Source organism: Nannospalax galili, unplaced genomic scaffold (assembly GCF_000622305.1).
Source record: "Nannospalax galili isolate Female #2095 unplaced genomic scaffold, S.galili_v1.0 scaffold280, whole genome shotgun sequence".
Lineage (NCBI taxonomy): Eukaryota > Metazoa > Chordata > Mammalia > Rodentia > Spalacidae > Nannospalax > Nannospalax galili.
Genome location: NW_008347808.1, coordinates 645,947 through 658,092, shown reverse-complemented (window position 1 = coordinate 658,092; position 12,146 = coordinate 645,947). Strand labels below are relative to the sequence as shown.

At 39.2% G+C, this 12,146-nt stretch overlaps 1 protein-coding gene across 2 annotated transcripts in view; it reads right to left on the bottom strand.

Moving 5' to 3' along the window:
* Zc3h12b (zinc finger CCCH-type containing 12B) overlaps nt 1-12,146 on the bottom strand; it is a 395,620-nt gene that overhangs the window by 51,802 nt on the left and 331,672 nt on the right. For both annotated transcript variants that reach the window (XM_008844356.3, XM_008844357.3), the window contains one exon: nt 861-950. The gene's annotated coding sequence lies outside the window, so the exon portion shown is untranslated. The remainder of the gene's footprint in view (nt 1-860; nt 951-12,146) is intronic.

Sequence of the window (12,146 nt, the reverse complement as noted above, 5' to 3'; positions counted from 1 at the left end):
TTAGAATGCAGACATTTTCCCTAAGAAATTATAAAGTATCACCACCTCAAACCATAGCTGAAGCTATTATAACAGAATTTGAGAAAGGGAAATTACATTCCAACAAGGTGTAGGGGAGGGAGGGAGAGAGAGAGAGAGAGAGAGAGAGAGAGAGAGAGAGAGAGAGAGAGCCCTATCTCCTTGGCAGGATTCTCTTCCATTTTGCTAGGAAAGTGTTTGTAGACCTCTCACCAGATCCTTGTGATTAAGGTTGCGATCTACTCCTGACAAGCATATGTTCTCAAACATCATGAATTCTTTTGTTTCTTTCATTCATACCACCTTAAGAATGTTTAATTTTATGTGTGTTTACATATTCTTTTGTTTAATGCTGATTCACATGTTAAACTCCTTGAAGTGCGTACATACTGTGGAATATATGGTTAAAGTTTCAGAGGAAACATGTTTTTCATAGAAAATTTGAACCTAGTATAAGTCCAATTGTCAGGATGGTATTGGCCGTATCTCTTTTTTCCTTTGTCCCAAGTTTGGACATCGTAGCTCAATCATACATTGTTAATGTAGCATATGAAGCTACATGTTGCAAAATGCAAAATGTCAGGTATCTTATCTACTAGGGAAACTGGATAAAAATTAAAATTGCTTTCAGACAACTGAAGTATACTGTAAGATAAACACAAAGAAAGGCATATTCTAGGTGTGGAGAGGTGGTGTGTGTGTGTGTGTGTGTGTGTGTGTGTGTGTGTATGTGTGTGTGTGTGTATGTACTCCTGAATATATCTGAATATATTTGCTATTTCCTTTTCTTTTTGTCATGGGTAAACAGAAGGAGCAAATCATCTGTGCATGGTGATTCATACCTTTAGTTCCATTAACTTAGGAGGCTGAGGCAGGGGGTTCCTTTGAGCCCTGGGAGAGATATCCCTCTCCCTGGGCAAGAGAGCAAGATCCTGTAATTTAAAAAAAGGAGGAAATCAACATAACTTATTTGATGAACAACTGAAAATATTGATTACAGAAGCGAATCAGGATCAATCTTATTTCTAACTTTTTTTTCTCTCTCACACACCTCATCTGTTCTGGCAGGTTTAAATTCTAGTTTTTCCTTCTTGGAATTTCAGTTTTTCTCATGAGTGCAGCGAAGATATTGATTGGTACCTCATAGAGTACTTGTAAAGGATTACATAAAATGAGTGATGAAAGTGCTTAGAAAAGTGAATAGAGCATGATAAGTTCTCAATATAGATAAAGGAAGCACTAGGCTCCATGGTGCAATGGATTTTTCTTTTGGGATAGGGTCTCACACTGTAGCTCAAGTTGGCCTTAAACTCATGGAAATCCTCTTAGGCTTCTGAGTGTTGGAATTATAGATGGGAACTATGATGTTCATATATAACTATTTTGTTTATTTTATTTATTTTACTTTTGAGACAGGGCCTCACCGTTTAGCTAAGATTGCACTGGAACTCAGAGATACACCTGCCTCTGCCTCCTGAGTGTTGGGATTAAAGGCGTGTGCTACCACAACTGGGGTATTTAATTTTTAAGGTCTGTAAGTGAAGCAAGGCTTTCAACCTGTGAGTGCTGTCAAACTTTTCAGGCATCATATGCGCTCACTAATATAAAACAAGGTGCCTGTAACCAATATACCAGGGGTTTCCAATTCCACATCAATTCTATTTATATAAGCATAAAGAAAAGCCACAAATAGTTCTAACAGTGGTTATGGATGACTGTATGTTTACTTTAGGAATTTTATTTGAAAGCAATCATACAGAAATGACATTTCAGAACTGACATTAAGGTAGTATGGCTTCTTCAACAATTACACTATTACCTTTGACTACAAAAAATTCAGTTTCCGCAGTGCTGGGGATTGAACTCGGGGAGTGATTGAGGTACCTCTTAGCCCAAAGTCACATTCTTCAACAAGGTGTGGCCAGGGGTTCTTAAGCATCTCCCAGGGAAATTTTAAGATGTATAAACTTTTACTTTTCATTTTTATGTGTATGAGTGTATTGCCTGCATGTATGTAAGTGCACCCATGTCATGCAATGCCCACAAAAGTCAGAAGAGGGCATTGGATTCCCCTGGAACTGGAGTTATAGATGGTTGTTAGCTGCCATGTGGGTGCTGGGAATCAAACCCAGGTTCTCTGCAAAAGCAGCTAGTGCCCTTAACCTCTGAGCCATCTCAGGGAATTTTAAAATTTAAATGCACATGCATCCCAATCGACCTGAGATCATCAGAAAATGGATATCTCATCTTTTTTTATTATTTTTATTTTATGTGCATGTGTGTATAGCCTGCATGTAGGTAAGTACACCCATGTCACGCAATGCCGCGGAGGTCAGAAGAAGCTGTCAGATCCCCTGGGACTAGAATTACAGACAGTTGTTAGCTGCCATGTGGGTGCTGGGATTTAAACCCAGGTCTTCTGCAAGAACAACCAGTGTTCTTAACCGCTGAGCCATCTTTTCAGCCCCCATCTTCATTTTTATAATTAATTTATTGTGGTTAAAAATAATAACATAGGAGCAGATGAGATGGCTCAGTTAGCAAAGGTACTTGCTGTACAAGCTTAGTGACCTGAGATTGATCCCCAGAATATCCACATAAGTGTAGGAGGAGAGAACTGACTTCACAAAGTTGTCCTCTGGCTTCCACATACGCACTGTGGCACATGAGCATGTGTGTGCACACACACACGCACACATCAGGCACACTCTCACACAATAATAATGAATAAACATTGAGGCTGGAGAGATGACTCAGTAAGGGTGCTTGGTCTTCTTTCAGAGTGTGGTGATTGGAATGAGAAATGTCCCCCATAGGCTCTAGTATTTGAACAATTGAGCTCCAGTTAGTGGTATTGCTAGAGGAAGTTATGGAATCTTTGGGAGATGGAGCCTTAATGGAGGAAGTATGTCACTTGGGGTGGGCATTGAGAGCCTATAGCACTGCTCACTTCTAGCTCATACTGTTTCCTGGTGTACAATGAAATGTGATCAGCCAGCTTCCTGCTCTGGCCAACTGCTGCCAGGTCTCCCTTGCCATTATGGACTCTCCTGGAACTGTAAACCTAAATAAAATCTTTTTTTCTATAAAAAATTCTTTTTTTGCCATGTGAGCATAAGCATTTGGGAGTTTGAGATGGGATAACTGTCTTGAGTTAGAGGCCAACTTGGTCTATCCAATAAGTTCCAATGTTTGCCTGGGATACAGTGTGAGACCCTGTCTCAATGTTTTTCTTCCAATAGCCAGGAGTGGTGGCACACACCTGTAATCTCAGCACTTGGGAGAATAAGACAAGAGAATCATGATTTTGAAGTGACCTGGGCCACATAGTGTTACCCTGTCTCAAAACAAATGACTTTTGTATATATTATATATCTCCACATATATGTATAATTGCAGTTTGCTCATATTTGCCCCCTATGTCATATTACCTTGTCCTCTATCTACACAACTCTCTTTGGTCCCTTTCCTCCCCCACATAATCCTACTTTTTGTATACGTACATATTGAGGCAGGATCTCATGTAACCTAGGCTGGTCTTGATATATAGCTGAGGCTGTCCTTGAACTTTTCTCTCTCTGTCCCCATATTTCAAGTGCTGGAATTACAACTATGCACCACCACACTGGTTATAAACATATTTAAATCTAGATTTCACATATAAGAGAAAATGGGAAGTATTTGCCTTTCCTTCCTTCTATTCCCCCACCATTACGCCCTTTGCTCCCCCTGTATAGTACCTGTTCTACATTTTTTTAAAGAAAGGGTTTCCTGTAGCTCTAGTTGGTGTGGCGTTTACTATGTAGACCAGGCTGACCTCCATCTCACAGAGATCTGCCTGTCTCTGGCTCCTGAATGCTGGGATTAAAGGAGTGCAGCATCATGCCTGGATTCACTCTCTTTTTATGTCATGCATATGTATGTATAAGTCTAGAGTCCATATATAAAAGGTAACATTGTATTTGTGTTTCTGAATCATATTTGTCTTTCTGAATCTGACTATTAACATGATAATCTCCAGTTATATCCATTTCCCTACTCATGGAATAATTTAATTCTTTACAACTAAATCAAACTCCAATATGTTTGTATATATGTATATCACATTTTCTTTTTCCATTTGTTTGCCAATGGTCATCTAGGGTGGTTCCATGTCTAGACTATTTTGATTAATGATTAATCTTTCAATAAACACTAATATGAAGTTTATCTTTGTGGTGTATAGTTTCACAAGTTTGTAGAGCTACTTCAGTAACTTTTTAAAACTATTTTTTAAGTTTTTTGACTGTAGGTTTGAAGATTTGTCTTTCTGATCCTAGGGCTTAACATTGTCTGACACCATTCTTCTGACTGAAAAGACACCCCTGCTATTTTTTTTCTTCTTTTAACCATAAAAGAATGAATTTATATTGAAACAAAATTCATTCAGTTTGCATTTACATAGAACAATTTTATAAGATGTACTTGGGTTCATCTTTTCCAAAATATGCCAAACAATACCCAATAAAGACAGAACCATCTTGCCGTATTATTAAGATAAAAATATTGGAAATGCTCAAAAAAGTCCAATAATCATATATGACAGAGCTACCCAGAAATAAACAAATAGTAGTGTTGATTATCTGTTAGTGGCTAAGCCATTTGATTATTGTGTACTGGGAATGCATATTAGTTCATAATCTTCAAAATAAAACTTAAAAGAGTTTGAGCCAAATTGCCCTGCATGGGTGAGCAAAGCTCCTCCCGGAAGACATGGGTTATTAAATGAGAATATATATTGTAGGTACTGGTTACCTCCCTACAAGTTATTGGTCAGGGAGGCCCAGAGTCATACAAAACACAGACTATTGCATTACTCTTGATTGCCCACCAAGGCTAGATGGTCAGACATTATTGCTGAAGACACAACACACTTCTGTTGCAGGGTATAGAGAAATCAAACTGAAACTGAAATGTATTAATTTAAGTGAAGTAACACATGCTCAGAAAACCAAAAATTGTATTTTCTTTCTCCTATGTATATCTTATTTTCTTATTTTTATATATGCATATTTATGTGGCAGTGAGTGTGTGTAGAGTCCAGGGAACTAGGAAAGGGTCCATGGGGATGGGGGGAGGGAGAGGTTTTAAGGGAGGAGGATAGAAGTACATATGTGATATGAAAGTAAAAGGGGGAAATATTTGTAGTGTAAAGGTTGAAATGAGGACTGGGCACAGAGAGAACATGAAGAGGGGTAGGGAGTAGTTTAATCCAAGTCCAAGATGTAGGAAAGCATAAGTAAACTTGTTACTTTGTAAGGTAATCAAAAGTACAATTTCAAACATGACAAAATCAGTGGAATGTGCTATGAAGTTATAATTTGTTTGGCTAAATGTGGGAATAGTATGAATGAGATAAAGGAAGGGCGTAGGGAAACATGAACAAGATTAAATATAAAAAAAAAAGGAGTGGAAAAGAATGTTATGGAATGGAAGATAAATTAGCAAGATATTATTTAAAAATTTAATAATGAAAGATTTGAATTCCAAATTAAATAAACATAAATGGGAACAAAAAGGAAGATAGAAATTGCTTTTAAAAAATGAACAATAAAAATAATAAAAAATATTAAATAAAAGTGAACAATAGGTGCTAGAGACATGGCTTAGAGTTTAAGAACACTGATTGCTCTTGTGTAAGACTCAGGTTCAAATACTAGTGCTCACATGATGACTAACAACCATCCAGTTTCAGGGGATCTGACTGTCTCTTCTGACCTCTGTGGGTACTGCATGACATGGGTGAACGTACATACATGGAGGCAATACACACATACACCTAAAATAATAAGAAACAAAATATTTTAAAGAAGTGAACAATAACCGCAAAATACTACTAAAAGTAGAGTAGAAATAGGTGAATAAAAAAAGAAAAAAGAAATGAAAAGAAAAATGTTTGCCTCATATAGAAAAATTATAAACAAAATTAGCTAAATGTATGAAGATTAATAAAATATTAAAAATATAAAAATTAAAGTTTTAGTAACTTGGCATAGTAAAAATAGTAGTGAAAATACAGTAAAAGCAAAAATATGGCAAGCACAAGAGACAAGTAAAAGATGGCAGTGATGGAGTAGATCATTTTTGGTCCCTTAAAATTGGTGTTTTACAGTTATATGCATGGGATAGGGAGAGTCAGACTTGTAGATGCTTCTTTGCTATGATTTACACTGGTGTTGAGCATGTTTTGAACAAGTTTCCAATATCTACCAGAGCTGAATTTACTTTCGAAGCTTCTCTTCTGTCTACACCAGGAGCCTCTGTTGGACATATTTAATCTTGAAGTCTATGGGCTGAGCAGACTCTCTCATCCTCTCGAGGCTCCTCAGACTGAACCCTCTGAGGCTGTTAATGTTCTAGCTGAGCAGTGGCTTCCAAGTACACTAGGAGTGTGAGAAGCAACCACAACACTAAGGTCTGTACAGGCTGATTACCTACCCTTGTATTTTCAAAATCTGCTGTGTAATAATCACCCTGACATAAGGATGCAACTATATATTTCGGAGTCTGCTGTGGCTTCTGAATTTTCAGACTGTATAGTAGTAGTGAATGGCAGATAGGTGACTCCTGAGGTTGGTCTACATAGTGAGATGAGTTTCAGGGCTATCATAATCATAATGTCTATTTGCAGCCACTTGAGGGAAGAGCCACCTTTTCTTATTCATTTCACCTCTTGAGCTGTTATTTCTGCCACATGAACTTTTAGGTTTGTCTGTTCTGCCTTCTTGCTCCCCCAAACTGCTCAGGTTTCCTGACTTGTGATTGTTTCCTCTTCTCAGGACCCTAGAGTAATTCAGTTTTAAACAACAGATTTCACAGACCACCTACCCTCCCCCTGAGTCATGTAGTGTGACAAAGTGGAATTTATGTACATTTCTGACCCATCTGCTGGCAGGATCACTGTCTCACCAAAATCTGCAACTGGATTTGAGGATTGTGAGGACTGTGGCCTTGTCCTGTGGGTAGGGTTCCTAGTTTGTTTCTCCATTGCTGTGACAAAATACTCTGACCACTACCAACTTGGGGAGGAGAGGGTTTATTTGTCTTACATCTCCCAGGTCACAGTTCATCAGGGAGCCCAAGGTAGGAACTCAGGGCAAGAACCTGGAGGCAGGAGCTGGAGCACAGGCCATGGTGGAATGCTGCTTACTGGCTTGCTCCCCTGACCCCTGCTCAGCCTGCTTTCTTATGCAACACAGGCCCACCTGCCGGGCGGAGGGGCACCACCCACAGTGGGCTAGGCCCTCCCACACCACTCAATAATCAAGAAGATGCACCACAGACATCTGGCCATAGGCCAGTCCTACGGAGGCAATTCCCCAATAGAGGCTCCCTCAACCCAGTTGTGTCAAGTAGACACTAAAACTATCCAGCACAGTGTGACACCAGTCTTTTCACTAATTTCTTTTCCTGTTGTTGTGATAAAATACTCTGATCAAAAAATAACTTAAGGAAGAATTTATTTTCAGCTCACAGTTCAGGTTATAGGTCATCATGGCAGGCAAGAGCATTGAAGTATATGGTAGCATTATGTCTGCAGTCAGAAGAGGGAAATGAATGCATGCATTTTAGTGCTCAGCTCACTTTCTACACTGTTATACAACCCAAGATCTTCTGCCTATGGAATGGTGCCATCCACAGTGGGTAGGTCTTCCTACCTATTAGTCTTCCTACCTAATCTATTAGTCTAATCAGGATAATCTCATACAGGCATGCCCAGAGGCCCATCTCCCAGGTGATTCTAGATTTTTTTTTCACATTTCTAATTAACACTGTTACAGGTACCATAGCCTATCTTTTGGTTGAAGCTTCTGCCTTTTCTCCTCCTGGAGCCAACAGGGTGGAGCAGTGTTTGATTTTGTTTACTTTTTGCCACTGCCATTATCCTTTTACTTCTTGTTTTTAGTTATCTTGTTATCCTTCTGAAGTTTCAAAACTCTTCCTCTCTGTCTTTGGAATGCAGTCTATTTTTTCTGTATTCAAACTTTTCTCCCTTTCTGGGTCACACAGAGACAACTTATAGTCTGTCAACTTACCCATAAGTTCCTAAATTTTCCCCATTTTATTAGGACATTCATCATATTAAATTTGTGGTCCACCAAGCTGTAGGCCAATCCTATGTTAAATTATCTAATTTAATCTGGAATCAAACTTTTTGTATATAAGTTAACACTTTATGTACTTAGGATTAAGACTTTCACAAATGAATTTTTAGGAGGAGGATGCACAATCCATCCTATGAGAAATGGCTGCCATGAAATATTTTTTTTCTGTTAAATCTAGTATTTGGTGTTCATATAAGAAATTTCTATCTCCTTCCCCATTTCTGATACTTATGTCAAATTTTTTCATTCCTTTGCAGGCCTCATAATTTTGTGTTGGAAACTGGAGATTGTAGATAATATACTTTAGCAACTCTGGATACTGCTTATTGCTTCCCTATTGGCTTGTTTCTGTTGTTTTATTGCTTATATAATGTCTGGATAATTTTAACGAAGTCTGTTTTCTATTTGATCAATGAAGACTCTGATATTTCTCTCTAAGAAGGTACAACTTTGGATATCTGTATAGACACTCTGGGATGACTGTAGCACCCTGAAAAAGGCTCTAAACAGGCTCTCTTGCTGCCTCTGTCACCTCAAGTGCCAGTGTATCTACTGAATATCATGGCCCATGTGGCAGAGGAACTTCCAGAGCAGTCTGGTGCTATTGGATACCCTTTCCTTTAAATAAGTATAGAGGAAATTTTAGCAACCCTTAGAGATGTAACTTGAGAGCCACCAAAAGTCATATATATTCTCCATGGTAAAGATAATATGATGCAGTTCTCCCTTGAGAAGTACCCATGCTTGAGTATGTGTTATTCTTTTCTTGAGCATCCCTTTTTCTAGTAACTGTGCTTAATATCTATGCTAAAAACATCCTTTAATAAATCTCCATCTCTGCTTCATAATGGTTCATCCTGAAATTCCTTTCTGGGTTGAAGCCACAAACCCCAGTTTTACCTAAATGTATGGCCCTGGTGGAAAGGAAACTCTTTGAGCTGCTATAGGTGAAAGAGTAGAACTATGTCACCTTCCTTGTCACAGTTGATGATAGAGAGGAGTTAAATGTAACAGTAGGATGTAGACTATTTAAAAATGTAACATCTATTTTTAGCTCCTGTGGGGTTTGAATGAGAATGTCCCTTATAGCCTCCAGGTATTTGAACATTTTTGTCTCCACTTGGTGGTGTTGTTCTGGGAGGTCTTAGAAGGGGTAACCATGCTGGAGAATGCACATCACTGGGGGCAGCTTAGAGAGTTATTAAGCCTTGCTAGATCTCCAGTTGCTCTCTGCCTCTTGTGCCTGCTTGAAGATGTGAGAGCTTAGCTTCTGCTCATACTCCAGCCACCTCTGCTGCCATGCCCCCCCACCATGACGGACTCTTGTTCCTTTGGAACCATAAGCTAAATAAACTCTTCCTTCTGTAAGTTCCCTGGGTCATGATGTTTTATCACAGCAAAAGAAAAGTAACTAATACAAAAATTGGTAATGAGAGTGGAGTGTTGGTTGTGAAGAATCTGACCATGTGGCTTTTGGGAGGAATGTGGAAGACTTTGAAAGTTTGTGCTAGAGAAGTGGTTGATTGCTTGCTGTAAGCAGAGCTTAACAGGCCATTCTAGTAGGCTCCTGGAAGAAAGTAGTGCTGAGAACAATGTAGTTCCAGATGGACTTAAGTAGTAATTGAGATATTTTGGCAAAGAGTCTGGCTGGAGTCTATCCACAGCCCAAAAGCTTGCCCTAGGCTAAGTTGAAAAACAATGGACTAATTGTTTTTCATAGAGGATATTTCAAGGCAGCCTAATGCAGAAATAGTGGTGTGGCTATTGATGGTGAATATTATGCCAATTTACAGTGAAAAAGAGCAAATGGGGCAGAAAGAAATGCAGAATGTACAGTTTGGATTCGTTTATAAGGAGATTAAGAGAGGATTCTTTTGATAAAGAGATTAAAGTGATTAAGAAGAGGCCTAGTGATTTGCACTTAAACAATGGAGAGAATGCCTCTAGGGCAAGATCACACCCAGCTAAGCCCTCAATTTATGAAAGGAAAATGCTGGGTATTTCTACTTCTAGAAAACCACAGCAGCATAGCCATGTGCGGTGGTGCACACCTTTAATCCTAGCACTCCAGAGCCAGAGGCAGGCAGATCTCTGTGCATTCAAGGACAGCCTGATATACATAGTGAGTTCTAGGTCAGCTGACTTCTGTGGGCTCCAGCACACATGTGGTACACATATGTATGCTCAGGTACATAAATAAATAAATAAATAAATAAATAAATAAATAAATAAATAAAAAATAACCCACAACAGAGAAAAGTGGATGAAGCAGGCCAGGGTCCACCACAAACTTTCAGCCAAACTTGGCAGTGTCATTCACCTGGTGCTGGCTTTAGAGGCATGAAAGATGCAAGAGTGAAGGGTCATTGTTTCTTCCTCCATGGTTTCAGAGACCTGGCAGCATACATTAGGGATTTCCCTGCATAAAGAAGGCCCCAATAAGCCGTTCCATGAAACTGTGAAGGTGAAGCCTGCATGGCAGTGGAGACCCCAAGAAGATGTTCAAGATGCCAGAGTTGTGAGACATCTGCCAAGGAGAGCTGCATACAGGGAATGTTAGCAACCCAAGAAGAAAGCTGTATGTTTCACACGGCAAAGCTGGAGAGGCCGAGCAATCTATCTAAGCCCTATGGAAGTAAAGTCTCAAAAGTCAGATGTGGATCGACTGGATTTGGTGTTTGCCTTGCTGGTTTTTGGTCTTGTTTTTGTCCAGTATTTCCTCACTATGTCTCTATTTCTCCCTTTTGGAATCAGAATGTCTATTCAGTTCCACTTACGTTGAAGTATGTAATTTGTTTTTTGATTTCACAGGGTGTTACAAATAAGAGATTATCCTCAGTATCAGAAAAGATTTTGGACTATGGACTTTTGAACAGTATTGAGACTGGTAAAGACTATGGGGACTTTTAAGGATAGACTAAATTCATTTTGCATTTTATGTGGTCATGAGCCTGTTGGGGCCAGGGAGTGGAATGTGGTGGGTGGTTTGAATGAGAATGTGCCCCATAGGCTCCTAGTATTTGAACTTGTCTGCACTTGGTGGTGCTGTTTTAGGAGGTGTTAGAAGGTGTGGCCATGCTAGAGGAAGCACTTCACTGGGGGTGGGCTTAGAGAGTTCTTAAGCCTTGCCAGATCTCCAGTCACTCTCTGCTTCCTGTGCCTGCTTGAAGATGTGAGAGCTTAGTTTCTGCTCCTGCTTCAGCCATCACTGCCACCATGCCCCTCCGCCATGATGGACTCTTGCCCCTTTGGAATCATAAACTAAATAAACTCTTCTTTCAATAAGTTCCTTTGTTCACAGTGTATTATCACAGCATCAGAAAAGTGACCAATATAGCTCCATAGAGAATGATGTAGTCTGTCAGAGAATGTGGAAGCTCTGCTACCCTTTCCCTGCTAGAGGTATGCTAAAATCCAGAATGACAGGATAGTAGACCCATGAGAAACATCAAAAGACAACAGTGAGTGCAGGAAGCACTCCGTACATAAAGCCAATGAGTTCATTTGATCAATTTTAACTTATGTTTTTAAACTTATGAATGATAAATAATTTTGAAAATATTTTATTTTGGAGAAAAACACTGATAGTGTTTTTATTCATGGGAAAAATTGTAAGCTGATCGTGGAGGCTGGGCTGCACAACTGTCATCCTAAGACTTAAGGGGGGAGAAGCAGGAGGATCACAAGCAAGGTTAAGGCAAGCTTCGTCTACTTAGTAAGTTCTAGTCAAACTTGAGCTTGGAAAGAAAACTGTGCATAATGCACAACTGTAAAATGTCTCATGGGGCTAGATGTGTTGTTAAATGATAGTGTGTTTGACTTACTCCAGATTTATTAAACCAGAGAATTCTGGGGTAGACATCAGCAATTGTTTTTAAAACAGGCCCTCCAAGTGATTTTGATGCATGCTCAGGTTTGAGATTTACTGGTCTACTATATTTCTTAATAATTCTGATTCTTAGGTCTGTGCTGGAGCATTCATTA